This window comes from Callospermophilus lateralis, chromosome 7 (genome assembly GCF_048772815.1).
Source record: "Callospermophilus lateralis isolate mCalLat2 chromosome 7, mCalLat2.hap1, whole genome shotgun sequence".
Classification (NCBI taxonomy): domain Eukaryota; kingdom Metazoa; phylum Chordata; class Mammalia; order Rodentia; family Sciuridae; genus Callospermophilus; species Callospermophilus lateralis.
Window position 1 is genome coordinate 68,858,338 of NC_135311.1, and position 16,618 is coordinate 68,874,955.

General features: G+C 38.9%; 1 pseudogene; it reads right to left on the reverse strand.

The window, feature by feature from the left end:
• Positions 1-523: 523 nt before the first annotated feature.
• LOC143403818 (endoplasmic reticulum junction formation protein lunapark-like) lies at positions 524-2,218 on the reverse strand (annotated as a pseudogene).
• Positions 2,219-16,618: the final 14,400 nt, after the last annotated feature.

Sequence of the window (16,618 nt, forward strand, 5' to 3'; positions counted from 1 at the left end):
TAATTATATACATCATGTGCCTTTGGCCCAGCTGCAAAATAAAAGACATCAAAAGAAACACTGCACTTGACTGTTCAATTGCATTCTTGAGAATTCGTACCAATGCCTATGTAGTTACAGTTGTAACTTTCGTATCACTTAATGTAAACACCCAAATAGACATTTTCTCCCCAATGGCAAATATCTCAAAAGTTAAAATTATTTCCGTTCTTAATGATAAAGTACTCAAAATCTTGTGTTTCATTCCTTAAAACAAACACTATTAGAGAACTTATTCCTAATCAAAGTTCTTCCTATGTCAAAATAGATATTATTTTTAGGTTACACATATAGAAAACAAGAATGCATTTTTTTTTTTACTTTTAGAATAGACAAAAAAAAAATCTAAAAACTGTCTAAAGAGTGTGGATCTTTATGTGTTCAAAAGGTTCTTAATTAACTGATACCAGTTGCTCTTCATACCCAGTAGATATAACTCTTACACACTGAAATTGCTAGGCAATCTGAATACTGAAATTGCTAGGCAATCTGAATTCAAATGATATCAAGCATATACTTAAAGGGGCAAAACAATTTTTAAGAAGTACCACAAAAAAGCAATAAATGACATCAATAAGACTACAAACATCCAGTTGAAGGCACGTGGAAGCATTTACTACTTTGTCATCAAAGATTCTCCACTTAGTTCAAGATCAGAAATAGAATCAGCTCTGGGAACTGTTGATTTGGCTTCATTTATTGAGGTTTCTTCATTCTCAGTCTCTTCTTTCTCCTCTGGTTCCTCTAAGCCAGATGCATTTTCAATCACTTGGTCCGTCTGCTCTATAGCTGATATTTTGCCATCTGTTTGCTCTGTATTATTATCTAGAACTTCTTGTTCTTCTAAAGGTTCTTACTGGGGTTGAATTTGAGCCAGTTAGACTTCATTCCGGAGATTTCAGACAGAAAATGAGACATCTGGGATATTGTTCCTCCTTCACTGAGCTGGTTCTCTGATGAAAGCATACTTCCTGATGGTAAGGGACCAACTGAACTTGAACCTTCCACTCCCTGCCTCTTCTCAAAACTAAACTCTGGAAGCCTTGGAGCCTGGGGTCTGGTTTTCCTTGCAGGATTCAGGAAAAAACAGTAGGCACATCGAAAAGCAATGTATTCAAATTCTTCCTTCAAAGCCATGCCATTATGAGAAAAACACTGCTGACATATAAGCGCATACCTGTTCTGTGGACCATCACCAACTAAATATTCAACAATCCTATCCAGAGCACCTCGTTCTCGGGGAAGAATGGGTCTTGCCAAAGGTGGACCTGGAGGATGAAGGCCCATTCCAGGCACTGAAGTAGCAGGGGATCCAAGACGTCTCGGTAACACATTTGATGATAGGGCTGGAGTAGCAGTTCTTTCTGGTGGTCCACCAGGGGCTGAAGTGTCCTTTGGTGGTCCAGGAGATACCGGAATTTGTGGAGGAGGGCCCTGATTAGAGGTTGCTGGTGTTGGAGAAAGGTTTCTTTGTACTGCAGTTCGCTGGCGAATCTCTTGTCCAGGTCTTGCAGTTACAGCTGCTCCAGCAGATGGCGGCTCAAACTCCTTTGCTTTCTTTGAGTCTGGATCAAACCTTTCAAGAATTAATTTAGCTGTCTTGTAAGTTTCTTTTTCCATGACTTCTTCAAGTATTTTTTTCTTCTGGGATTTTAAATCATCCAGTGCTTCATTATTTCTTTCTGTTCTCTTGGAAAAGAAGAAAATAAGCACTGTTCTTATGCTCCAGATGATCAATGGAAAAGCAAAAAATGGGAGTGTCATGGCAAGTCTTGCTGTAAATTCATCAGGAAGATACCACAAGTATACAATTAAGCATGTAAACAGATAAAGAATTGAAGAATAGAGAATTAATCTTCCAACCCATAATTTTTGTAATCTCTGATTTTTTTCCCTAAATTCTTCCAATGCTTGAATTTCCTTATCTATACTTTCTAGAACTTCTACAGTTGAAGGTTTTGTCCTCCATCTAGAAAATAATCCACCCATCTTTTATTTGTAGAAACTTGGCACAATGATAAATATCATCAGTTGTCCAAAGGAAGTCACAGCTGCGTGAAGCGAGCACAGCCCGGCCTCGGGGTCCACCCCTGCCAGCCTTGGCCGCCACCGCGCACACAGCCTCCGGAGCAGGCAGCCGCCACTGACAGAGCACTGGGCCGGGCCAATTCCTTCCCATCAAACCCCGCGGTCCAGCCGACAAAATAGGTTAATTTAAAAAACCTAGGTCATCGCAGGAGAAAATGTAAATTGAGTAATACCTGAAATCAAATTATGGTTCAGAATATAAACAGCACTTTCAAAAGAACATAGTCAGATGTAAGAGGTAAAGTCATTCCACACATTCTTTTCTCATAAAAACTGGGGAAAATTTTATAGAAGATAAATGCTAACATTTGCTTAATTAATCAGGGATCTATCCACAGTAAGTACAATTATTTTAAAATGAAAAACATTCTTAGAAAAGTTTAGAAGGTATCTGAAACAAATAGCTTACAAATTATTTTGCAGATACCCTCACATAATCATAGTTTATCTATAAAAAATGAATATTACATAATCACAATAATGTCCACTTCATGAAGTTCACCCATGTGGAATAAAGGTTGCTATATTTTCTTCCACACACATGCTTTATGAATGCCTGATCCTGCGTTTGAATATTTTCTTTTGTTAAGTATCATAATAGGTTTGATTTTATGAAGGTAAACCTAAACTGCGTTTGTGAAAACAAAATTTTCTTCATAACAGAAGGGTTGGAGTTCTTTGGGCTATCAAGAAGGGAAAGGGTGAGGAGGGAAGATGGAGGACCAAGAAAGGGAGATGGGACAATAAAGTTCTGAGCCACCTGATGTAGCATAGGATAGGACAAAGGGATCTAAGAACTAGAAATAGGAGCAGCCAACTGTTAGTGCTTTAAAAAAATAAAATGTTCCAATGAAGCCACTACCACAGATTCTGATCACCACAAAAGTTAAAGTGAGTAATAGATGAGTTACGTCAAGCTGCTGAAGCCTGTTATTCAACAGAAGCTCATAAAAGTGAAGTGATTTCCCCAAGACGACAGTGTGTCAAGTAAGAGATTCAGAATACACTTCCCATCTGTCTACCCTGTCACTGGACAGAGCACTGGGGAGGACATCAAACTGTTCTCAAATCACATAGTGGAGATTTAAGCATATCTCAGTAGGATAAGTGTTACATGGAAAGCTTACATACAGAACCAAAGGTAAACACTCTACCTGAACACATCTACTGAAAAGAAAAAGCAAAGCAAAGAGCTAAACTTCTTCCAGCACTTGGGAAGCTGAAGCAGGAGGATCGCAAGTTCAAACAGTGGAGTGTATTTTGACATGTTAAACATACGTGGAGTATAACTTATTCCAATTAGGGTTCCATTCTTGTGGTTGTACATAACATGGAGTTTCACTGGTCGTGTATTCACATATGAACATAGGAAAGCTACGTCTGATTTATTCTATTGTCTTTCCTATACCTATCCCTCTTCCCTTCCCTTCATTCCCCTTTGTCTATCCACTGAACTTCTATTCTTCCCTCCCCCTCCTCATTGTGTGTTAGCATCCATATATCAGAGAGAACATTTAGCCTTTGGATTTTTTGGGCAGAGATACAAGATTTAATCTGCCTAGATCTAATTCCTGCTACAGGAAAACTCAATTCTCATGTTTACCTTTGCAGCTAGCACTCTACTTCCTGTTCCTAGCTGCCACCAAAGTTATCCACAGTGACTACCAATTTTTTTAAAAGTCCAGCCTCTGAGCAGTGTATCTGGTCTTCATGGGTTCCCTGACTTTTGCAGCTGATTGGGCCAGTAGTTTCTCAGCTCTTCTGTCCTTCTCCTGGGGTCTTCGGAGAGACACTCGGGCTTCGGGCTCTAACTTTGCTGAGCACTGCTTCTCCTGAGGGATCTGAGCAGCTACTCACATCTATTAGTGGTCATGTGCATCAATTGGGAACCCCTCTGACTTCAGAAATCATCCACCAGGGCTTTAAGAATTTTCCTGGTGTATCTGGGACTGCTGGGCCTGGGAAACACAGTAAGTCTCCTGAACCTCCTGAGCAGTTATGATCTCAAGATGTCTTTTGCTGCAGAAACATCTGCTGTAATGCTGGGATTGATATCTGCTTTAAGCAAAATCCTAGTTTTAGAAACTGACTATCAGAGTGATGAAGCCAATGGGGTAGTGTTGCTTAGGATAAAAAAAAAATGTTTACATTACTACCATTTATGGAGTCCCCAGGATGGACCATGTTCTCAACATGCATTATTGGGCTGGGGTTGTGGCTCAGTGGCAGAGCACTTGCCTAGCATGTGTGAGGCTCTGGGTTCGACTCTCAGCACCACATAAAAATAAATTAATTAATTAAATAAAGGGCCATCAATATGCATTATTTCATTTTAATCGTTATAACAACTGTGCAAAATTAGATATTTATTTAATCCTAATTGCAGGTAAATAGAAGCTGGGACAGACTGAGTGACTTCCCTGAAGGCACACAGCTAATAAATGGCAACTGAAATTCAACCCAGGTCTGTTTGACTCTAAATCCTTAATCACCATAACAGCCTTTTTCAGAGAAAACAGATCTACTTCATTGCAGTAAAAGCCAAGTCATGTTGTTATTAAACAGGTTATTTGGAAACTGCACTAATCAGTCAATGATTTACAGGGTCCAACTTAATGCAAGGTACATTGGTAGGTCAGAGAAGGACAAGTCAAATTATGATATGATCCTTGCCTTGAAGTTGGAGAGATGACATCAAATAAAATGCTGAATAAAAATGCAAGAGTTAGCGGGTGGGGCTGTACCTCAGTGGCAGAGCACTTGCCTAGCATGTGCTGGGTTCAATCCTTAACACCACATAAAATAAAATAAAGGAATTCTGTCTATCTACATCTACAAAAAAATAGTTTAATGCAAGAATTAAAGAACAATATTAGGCGATAAAGCAAGAGATACAACAAATAACACGGCTAATTTACTGTGTATCAAACCTTGTTCCAAGCACTTTATAATAAACATTTTTCTTATTGTGGTAAAAAATGCATAGTATAAAACTTACCATTTTTAAGGGTAGAATTTAGCAGTGCTACATTCACATTGTTGTGCAACCATGACTACCATCCAGCTCTAGATTTTTTTTTTTTTCAGCCTGGTCTGAATCTCTGTACCCATGAAACAATGATTTCCAGTTTCCCCCTTCCCTTCACCTCTGCTAGCTTCTGTTCTACTTTCTGTCTCTATGCATTTAACTATTCTAGATACATAAGTGGAATCATATATTATGTATCTTTTTGTGTCTGGCTTATTTCATTTAACACAATGCCTTCAAGGTTTATCTATGTGTCCAGAATTCCTTTTTAATTCCTTTTAAGGATTCGGGATATAGCTCAGTAGTAGAGCAGTTGTCTAGCATGAATGAAGCCCTCAGTTTGATCTCAGTGCCACAAATGAAAAAGAAGAAGAAGAAAAGAAAAAAAGGAAAGAGGAATTCATCAATGGATGAATGAATAAACAAAATGCCATCTATACATGCAATTTTCCTTATCCATTTATCTTTGATGGATATTTGGGTTTTTCCAAGCACTTCTACAAAAATTAATCTGTGAGGTTACTATTATCCCCATTGTCAGATGAAGAATCTAAGGCTGAGATAGATTAATGAATTGACCCAGTAAGTTGAATTTGAATCCATGTAAGGGAGCCTGAAGTCTTAACCATTGTTCTCTGCTATCCCTATGTCTTTATGTGAGAGCTATAGGAAACTAGATGAGACCCCCCACAGGTTAGATTGGGATAGGAGCTCTTCACAGAAGCTGTGGCTCTAACTCTGAGCATTAAGGGACACAAAAAAATTTAAATAGACTGTGGACTACAAGAACCAAGCTATCAGAAAGTGGGGTCAAAACTTGCTTTGAGAGAAAGAATTGTGTAAGGGCCTGTAGGGCCAGCCATTTTCTGCAATGGAGATCATATTCCAAGCAAAACATCTGCTTAAAAGATAAAAAGGCAATTTCCCAAGCTCTTCCACACAATTTGCTTGGCAGGGAACCGACTGGTCAGGACTGTATTTCCTTAAAAATCAGCCACTGGGCATGGCAAACCAAAAGAGTTTTGAAGGTAAACACACACCTTCCCCTAAAACTCATCAATACATTTAACTATTTAATCAAATGACATTTTAAATGTCCTCGAAGCCCTATTTAAAGAAACATCATTTCCCTTTAAGTGGTGTGGATTACAGGTTGCCCCTGTTTCCTCACTTCACATTTCATGCATTGATGACCAACACCAGCTAATCACATCCATCTTTTCACTTCTTTACCTCCCAGTGTTATTCTTTCTGCTGAGGTCTGAGTAGAAGTCAAGAACAATTGATAAGTTGCTTAGAGCCACTAGTACTCTCTAATGATAGCTCTCTGAAGCTCCAAGACAATGAGCTCCCTGAAAGCAAAACTTCTGTCTTTTATTATCTCAGGTCCCTCAGATCTTAGCATAGCCATCCAAGACTTGAAAACATGGTCTTGTGAATGAATGGCATGGAACCAAAAGACAGGGACTGCCTGAAATGAAGACAACACCCTCATTTGGACGTGACCACTCTTCTAGTATGACAAGTCGCAAATTATTGACATTTTTTGGACTTCAGTATCTTTATTTGGAAAAATATACATCATAATGCTTATTTATTGCCCTTTTCTTTCTCAACCCATGATTCTTCAACTTGGGTATTTTTGCATGAAAGAAATATATACCTACCAAATGAGAAACCCACATCCCAATCCAACACAGCTGGTGTGGTTTCACTGAATTCCCATGATCTAGCTACTCAACTGAGAACACTCAGCAACTGTATCAGAAGAAGGTTGATATCTGACTAATGCTATCTGCAGAATATGGTAAACTCAGAAAAAGCAGGCAAAACACTACCAGATGGGAGTCATAGGGAGTCTTTGATTAGCAAATACAATATTTCAGATTGGGACTATGAAAGAATCCTAAAGATGGATACTGATCAAGACTGCACTACACTGGGACTGAACTTATAGTCACTAAGCAGTACTTTTAAAAATGATTAAAATCCACTGGATGTGGTGGTGCCTTTAATTTCAGCAGCTGCAGGGAGGTGGGGCGGGGGGCGGTGGGGGTGGGATTGAGGCAAGAGGATTGAAAGTTCAAAGACAGCCTCAGCAACTTAGCTAGGCCCTAAGCAACCTAGTGAGACAAAATAAAAAAAAATAAATAAAAAGGGCTGGGGATGTGACTCAGTGTTTAAGCACCCTTGGGTTCAATTCCCAGTACCAAAACAAAAAAACAATAAAATAAAAATGGTTAAAATTATAAATTTAAAATTTTTCATAATAAAAAATGCTATGGTATGCCCCAAATAACTTTTTATATTTTATAAATCCTTTGGGAGTCAAAATCAGGATTATAAATAAAACAGCTTGAGTTTTATTGGGGAGCTTGACTTGGCACAAAAGATGAAATGACCTATAGAAACACATCCCCTTTACCTGCCTCTCCCTTCCTCCTTCCTCCTCTGCCCCGCCCAACCTCTCTTTGGAATCTAATTGGGAAATAGTGAACTAAGATTGTGAGCCTGGCAGAAGTGGAAGCCAAAGGGCTGCACAGGCAGCAGCTGTGATATAGTAACTGTTGGGGCAAAAAGGAAGGAGTCCAGAGTGGAGGCCTTGAGGACTCAGCACAAACCCAAGATATTGTCATAAAATAGAAAATATGAGCAAGCGGATGCTATAAATAAAACAGAGGAGACATGGGGGGAAAGAACAGTTGGGCAGAAGAAACAAGTTCTAGCATTCTACAGCACAGTAGAGTGACTACAGTTCACAACAATTTATTATATATTTTATAAAGAACAAAATGAGAAGAATTTGAAGGCTTTGACACAGAGAAACGATAAATGTTTAAAAAGATGGACATGCTAATTACCCTAATTTGATTATTCTTCATTGTACACATGTATCAAATGATCACACCATGCCCCATAAATAGGTATGATTCTTATGTGTCAATTTAAAAACACAAATAAATAATTTTTTAAAAGGTGTGAACTATCTTATTACAGTGAGTTAAACTGTTTACAAACTCTGCATTGTAGTTCATTTGTTCATTTTTCCCCCAATGCTGCTTATAACCATTTCTTATCATTGCATTTAAAGTCTTATTAAAAGGAGTTCACATAGATGTCTTGAAAACAAAATCTGACAATGTTACTTAAAAGCTGTGCTGCAAATTTTCTTATTAAAGGAAATTTAACAGTAGAGAGGAAAGAAAGAAGGGAGTGTTAAGTAGGAAGAAAGGAGAAAGAGAGGAAGAAGGGAGGGAGGAAGAAAAAAAGAGGGAAGAAAGAAGACAGGTTAGTTGCATAAGCAGATAGACCCCAAGTGGAGCTATCAAGAGGAGAGTAACTGATTAGGGTTAGCAAAGGGGAGCCCTACTGTGTGGTCCCTGAAGGCCTGCTGCTCCCTGTGCTGTCTCCACACAGCCTATCAACTCTAATTACTTGTGTCCTGATAGTTAAGATATATGTGGCTTTCCATGCATAACGTCCCTGCAAAGGCAAAAACACTATGCCAGGCATTACTTAGACCTCTTGTGTGTTACTGATTCCATCTGTGGGGGGCTCTTCAGTTTGAAGAACAGCACAGAGAAATGCAAAAGAAATGAACAATGATTGTGAATGGTGATTTATTGGAAGACTTGCTAAGACCGGTGAATTGATTGGAAGAAAAAAATAGTTGGAATTACTTTGACAGAAGAAAGAGATTTAGTAAGGCCTGCAATATTATCATTACCACCAAATAAATAACCACTCTATAATAGGGCTAAAGGAAAATGAAGGTAGAAGATTGTTGTCTGAGTAGAATCTGAGACAAGGGCTGTGTGGGGCTAGTTAATGTAGGAATGCAATATTTGGGAATATGGAATGAGAGTGAAAAGGGAAGGAGAGAAAACCAATCCAAGAAAGCATTACCCATTTGAGTTGGTACTCCCACAGTGTCCACTAACTTTTAAAAATCTTTCAATGATCATTATGAAATAAGCCTCTAAACTCTCCACTCAAGGGAAGAAAGAGGGAAGCATTGATCCAGAGGTTCCTGTTCTATCTTGGACAAAGGTCGCCACTTTGAGTCCTAGCTACCTCTCAGTGAAGAGGTCCATGGTAGTCCCTGTGTGAGCATCAGAGAAGGTTGGCAGAACTGGTGAGGCTGAGAGGCTTGGACTACGGCAGCACAGTTGGAATAATGGGCTGGGAGGACCTGCACCATGTAGGAGAAGGGCTTGGGACAGGGTTTTCTGTTCCTATTCCTGAGTCAGGCTCCTACTGAGGGAGGTTCTTTAAAGGAAGATTAAGGAGGAACCCCTCCATTTAAACACTAAGGCCCTAGATTTCTAATATCCAGAACTTTCTTCTTACTTCAATAAGTTTAAACTTAATTCCTAAAAAAAAAAAAAAAAAATGTTATAATACATGAGAAAGTAATCATGCGGATAGCACATTGCACAGACATATTTGTATTAAAAAACAACAACATATCAGAGATGGAAAATATTATTATATCTTATTTTTCCTAACACATGAACTAAATATTTTTTCAAATAAAAAATTAAATTTAAAAACAACAGCAACAACATTTACTGTAGCAGGGCATAGTTGTGCATATGCCTATGATCCCAGCAACTCAGGAGACTGAGGCAGGATCACAAGTTTGAGGCCAGCCTGGGCATCTTAGTAAGACTCTCAACAAATTAGAGAGATCCTGTCTCAAAATAAAAAATAAAAAGGGCTGGGAATGTAGCTCAGTGGTAAAGCGCCCCTAAGCCCAAACCCCAGTCAAAATAAATAAATAAATTATTGCATTATAATTGTGTAAAGGAAGGAAAATCACTGAAGGGCGGTCACATTTGAGGATTATATCTTTTTCCACATGACAATATTCTTATGTGGAAGTAGGGGAGGTATTATAGGGAGAGTTATATAATATAAAGCAATGACAACATATGATAGATATTATTGAAATAGCTTTTGTTTTTTAAATTATAAGAGCTAAGTAAATTATTTCACATTTTAAAACTTATTTTTAAGAGCTCTAATTGAGAATATTAAAATAGTAATGTCAACAGACAACATTGGAGAACTTGAAGACTTCCAGAATGACACACATTTCAGTTTCCATCAAAAAATAGCGATACCGAGAGGTGTCCAATGAGTGATGATTTGTCAAGTGGAGCAAGAACTGCCCTTTGTACTTGCAGTGCCTGACACAGTTGTTTAAGCTTGTTACCCCATGGGACAAAGTTCATGACTATATTTTAACAAAGTATCTTTTCACAGTCAGTTCATTAAAACAAAGACAAGTTTCTGCAAAACATCTGAAACTAACACTGTAGAACTGAAAGAAGAAATAGACAAATATACAATTATGGTGGAAATATCAACATCCCTTTCTTGATGTTGAAAATGATACAAGAACTAGACAGAATATCCTCAATGATATAGAAGAACTCAATGCCATCAGTCAACAAAAATATAAAGAGCTTTGTAGAACACTGCACTCAAAAACAGAAAGACCCTAATACACAGCTACCAGAATGACCATAATAAAAACTAGTGACAACACAAAATGCTACAGCTCTGCCTGCTATTACCACAACTTGTATGTATTTTTAAATTAAAATTTAATTCTAAGATAAATGTAGATGAGTATGCAATTTTAACTTCCTATCACCATTGTTCCTGATAAATAATAGGTGTTCAAGATTTTTTCATTGAGTGATTAATTGATAGTACACAAAAGAATCTACCCCAAATTCACTTCAGTTTCTACTTAAAATTGAGTAATTGTTTTCTTCATCTGCCATTTATTATTTATTTTACACCACTTTCTGTATGCGTTCTGTGTATGTTTCATGATGTTTCTTTATGCTTGAGTTTTTTTAACTATTTATTTGTTTATTTACTTAATTGCAGTATTAGGGATAGAAGTCAGGGCCTCAAGGATAATAGGAAAGCCCTCTACCATTGAGCTACTTCTCCAGTCCTTTTAAAAATTTTGACACACATTTTCTCTAAGTTGCCCAGCCTAGTCTCAAACTTGAAATCCTGCCTCAGCCTTCCCAGTAGCTGGTGTGGTACCATGCTGAACTAAAGTCTTTTTTTTTTTTTTTAAGGTGGAAACTGGATGCCATGGCCCATGCTTAGAATCCCTGGTACTGGGGAGAATGAGGCAGAATGATGGCAAGTTCAAGGCCAGCCTGAGCAACTTAGCAAGATACTGTCTCAAAAATGAAAAGTGTGGGGATATAGCTTAACAGTAGAGTACCACTGGGTTCAATACTTAGTATGGGGCAGGGGCAGAAGTAACCTTTTGTGCCAGGAAAAGATACAAAAGAAACTTAAATGTATATTTCTTAATGGAAAAGACAATGAGAAAAGGCAACATACTGTATGATTTCAACTATGGAATCACCTTTGTCAAAACCTATTGATTATACAGCACAAAGAACCCTAATGTAAACTATGGACTTTAAGTGATAATAATGTAACAATATTGATTCATTGATTATAACAAATGTACAATACTAATGCAAGATGTTAATAAAAGAAGCTGGGGATGTATATTAAAACTAAGGGTATATTAGACTCTGTATTACCACTTAATTTTTCTGCTTTGAAAAATAAAGTTTATAAACAATGTTGCATGTTTCATTATATTTTATGAGTGTTTGTGGGGTTTTGTTTTGTTTTTGTTTTTGTTTTTTTGTTTTTTTTTGGTGGTTGTTGTTGTTTTGAGATGGGGTCTTTCTGTGTTGCCCAGGCCCAAACTCCTGAGCTCAAGTAATACTCTGGCCTCAACCTCTGAAGTATACATGACTACAATTGGCTTGCATTTTCAATTAATGTGTTACTATGCTGGTTCATGTATATAAAGTATTTTTTATATTGTGTGAACACTGGCTATTTATATGTAGTCTTTCCACTTTTATTTCTCACTTTCAAATATTAAACTCCATGATTAGGCTCTAAGTAAAGCATTTCCATTAAAGACTTGATCTAGCAGACAGATGCAGGGAAACTGGCCACAACTCTGTTATAGGCTATTTGAAAGCCTGATTGGAAGTTCCATTGTTGAGTCCTGTGGGAACCATAATTCCCAGGCCAACTCACCTGAGAGTGATCATGCTCCTGGACCCATCACAGCTCTGTCACTTAAGAAATGTGCAACCTTGACGAAGTCATCAGTGTTTCTGAGCCTGAGTCCCCATCTGCAAATGGAAGGGGTAATAATCATTTTCTCTTAAAGCCCTTGCAGTATTTCAGTTATCCTGAACAAGTTGAATATACCCGTGTAACTAGCACCTTGATCAGGAGACATTTCCTTTCTTGTCACTTCCTTTTTGTCTCTACAACCCAGAGTAACTACCATTGTGATGTCTGATAGCATAGATTAGCTCTTTCTAATTTGTACCTAATGTCAATAAATCATGAACTCTGTGCTGTCCAGGGTTATTTTCTTAACATCATGTTCTAAGATTCACCAGTTGCAGATAATTAGAAATTGTTCCCTTACCTTACTGCACAGTAGTCTGTTGTGTGAATATTCTATGTGTATTTATCCATTCAATCCTTGATTGGCATTTAGATTCATAGAGTTATTTTGAGGATTTGTATATACTAAACTTTTGCATACTTAACTCTCCCAGATAACCAGCACCTGGGTTGAGAAACAAGCCAACCTTGTGTTCCCATTCAGTCACTATACCCTAAATATATATATGGCCCCCTAGTATCCTCCAGCATGGAGCAAGATCTGCATGATCCCACAGTCGATCTTTATTCACCACTGACATGATGTCCCACTGATCCAGGTCAGTGTGCGGTTTACTCAGTTCTTCCAGAGAGCAGATCCCATGCCCTCAGAGCCAAGGGTGGTTGTTTGCTCCTCTCCTGAGCTTCACTGTTTTTGCATATAGGACACTTTCTAGGGCATAGGTCAGCCCCAGCAGACCTGCCACACCTGAGCGTGAACCCTCTTACCTTCCTAAGATCCCATACCCTGGAAGATACTGGGGGGCAACAAATATATACATACATACATATATATATGTATTTGTTTTATGATGCTGAGGATCTAACCCAGAGCCTCTTGAATGCTAGGCAAATGCACTACCACTGAGATACAACCCCAGTTCTTTAAAAATTTTTAAAATAGTACCTGACTATCAGTTATTATTGTTGAGGTTAGAAGAGATTTTTATTTGTTGTTATTTTTGTTCATTTGTTGTTGTTGTTGTTTTCTTTCTCTTCACCAGCAACTTGTGCCAGAAAATCATTTGCAACCAATAAAAGTGGACTCTCACTATCTGGAAGAGGGGGTATTAGCACCTTAAATCCCTTTACAAAGATAGAGGTGGGAACTTGCTTAAGAGTCGATCACTTTAAATCACTGAAGTGGCTTTCTCTACATGGATATGGACTCCCCCCAGGGCCCCAGGGAGTGGGGTGGGGGTGTATGTCTAAGGGAAGCCACCTGAAAAGAGCTCACTTTTACCTCTGTTGTCCAAGGAAGTGGGGCATAATTGTACCTTTTGTGACTTCGAGTGTCTTGTTTGTCTGTTTTTGGAACTATGGATTGAACCCAGGGGTGCTCTACAGCTAAGTTACATCCCCAACCCTTTTTATTTTTTATTTTCAGACAGGGCCCCTCAAACTTGCAATCTGCCTGCTTCAGCCTCCTGAGGACCTGGGATTACAGGCATGTACCATCATGCCCCGCCAACTTTGAGATTTGGACTGGAAAACTGGGCCAAAGTTTAGATCAGTGTTTTTCAAACTGTGCACCTTGAATCATTAATGGCTCACAACCAAGTATTTTTTGCTTAAATAAAATAAAGTATAGAGAAGAAATATCGCAATGTGAGTCATATATAGAAAGGGTAGGTTTTATAAAATTTTTGTTTCAAGTTCAAGTGAGTGTGTGTATGTGTGTTGGGTTGAGTAAATGTGTTTCTCACTGTGCGTGGACAAAATTGTTGTAGGTGGATCTTAGGAAGGTAAGAGGGTCTGGACTCAGGTGTGGCAGTCTGCTGGGGCTGACCTATGCCCTAGAAAGTGTTCTATACGCTACAAACAGTGGAGCTCAGGAGAGGGGCAAATAACCATCCTTGGCTCTGAGGGAATGGGATCTGCTCTCTGGAAGAACTGACCTGGGTCAGTGGGGCATCAGGTCAGTAGTGAACAAAGATCGACTGCGGGATCATTCAGACTTTGCTCCATGCTGGAGGATACTGGGGGGGCAACAATTTGGTGCCTCAGGAGGGAACGGCCTTCACCACCCCTTAAGCACCTGGCTTCATTTCTATTCTTGTTTCTTAGGAGGTGACCTCAAACATATCAGCATTAAAGGAATGCTGCCCCAAATGAAGCAATAGTCCTCTCCTGACTTCATCAAACAGAGCCACCCACTGATAACCTCTGGCCCAGTTCTCAAATGCCTTTCACCTTTCCCCTAGATATTTTGATTACTTTTTTAATAATTCTGGAAATGTTTGACAATCTGTTGATAGGAATGATGAGGGTGGAGGTCAGGACAATTAGCAGGGAAGATCCTTTCCTTTGCAAAGTCCAGATTTTTCTCCCAACCACAGGTTGGGCAGAATGGGATCAGCAAACAAGAACTCTCAATAAGGAGAGAGGAAGGGACTTCCCAGGACACAAGGCAGAGGAAGTGGAGGTAAATTTGTTGATCCAGTTTGGCAATTGTTTCTTTCCACTCCCTCCTCATATAATGTTGGAATAACTATTGATTATCAGGGAAGAATATATGATAATGTACTAAGGGCAGAAGTTTTCTTTGATTATGTGTGTGTGTGTGTGTGTGTGTGTGTGTGTGCGCACGCACGCACGCATGTCTGTGCAGGTGTGTGTTATATAAAGTCCCAGAGATAAGCTTGAAGAGCTGCTTTCTTATTTCCTCAATGGCAAAAGGACAAATGTAAAAGCTCCCAGTTGCCACCAGCTAGATCTTAAAATCAAAGGGTCTCTCTTTTTTGGGGGGGGGTGGATGGTGGTTACTGGAAATTGAACTCAGGGGCACTCGACCACTGAGCCACATCCCCCGCCCTATTTTGTATTTTATTTACAGACAGGGTCTCACTGAGTTGCTTAGTTCCTTACTTTTGCTGAGACTGGCTTTGAACTCATGATCCTCCTGCCTCAGCCTCCCAAGCTACTGGGATTATAGGTGTTTGCCCCTGCACCCACCAAAGAGTCTCTCTTTAAAAAGGTGGAATTTGGTCTACATGATAGATGCCCTTTGAATAGGGATATTTATCATATCAATATGCTTAAAATACATAGAATTTGAAATAATGGCTCACATATTAACTTTTGGCTGTCTTTCTAGTGTTCAAATTGGACATGAAATTGGATATTAATGTCTAACCTCCTCTTCTGGGCAAGTAGTGCGCCTTGCAGGTGAATATGGGGGAGTGAAGCTGGATTGCAGGCATAGACTTTGGGGACTAAGAGAATCCAAAACCTAATTCTCCTTGTTGCATACTGGGTCACCTTGAGAAATATAGTTAGTATCTAGTTGGAATGCTTTAGGCTACCAATAGCAGCCTAGTGTGAAGTAATGGAGTGTGGTAATTCTGCAGATTCTAAGATAGACCTGAGTTTGAATCCTAGCTCTATCACTTAACTAGCTGAGTGACCTAGCAAAATTTTTAGGCTCCTATACCTGAATTTCCTTATATGCAAATGAAGAAAATAATAGACCTGTAAGATTGTTCTAAGCCGTAAGAATGAAGGGCATGTGGGTGTGGCTCAGTGGCAGAGCACATGCGTAGCATGGTTCTGGGTTCAATTCTCAGTGCCAAAATCATCATCATCATCATCATCATTGTCATTATCATCATCTTTAAATATATGAATTAGTTTTAAAGTTCTAAAAGGGTTCCCAGAACTGAGTTCAATATTTAACAGTAACCAAACACCCTAATCAAACAGACTAAAACATTAAAGAAATGCAACCTCTCTCTTAATGGGAAGCCCAGAGGTAGAAATGTCACTACAGTTGATGAAGTAAGCAGCACAGAATTGTCATCGTGTATCTGTTCTGCGGTCCTGAATGGTGGCTTCATTTTCAGGCTAGTAATGTCTGCAGAAGCTCCAAACATCACATCTAGAAATAGGATATATTTCTCTCTGTGGCTTTTTAAGAGAAAAAAGTAACATTTCAGAGAAATTCATCCTCAAATTTCTAAAATCCCAGTGGCCAGAATTAGTCTTTTGACAAAGGGAATAAATGAGTTACTCTTAGACCAATTCATTTCATCTGCCTCTGAGGCTGGAGGTGGGTCAGCTTCCTCTGGATGTTTGAAAGTAAGCAAATGTTTGAATGATGTTTGGGTTCCATTAGGAACTCATCTAGAGGAAGGGGAGGCATGGTGGAGAATGGATACTGGATAGTCAACTAATAGTTGTTCACCACACCTAGGATGGACAAAGACTAAGAACAGGCTGCAG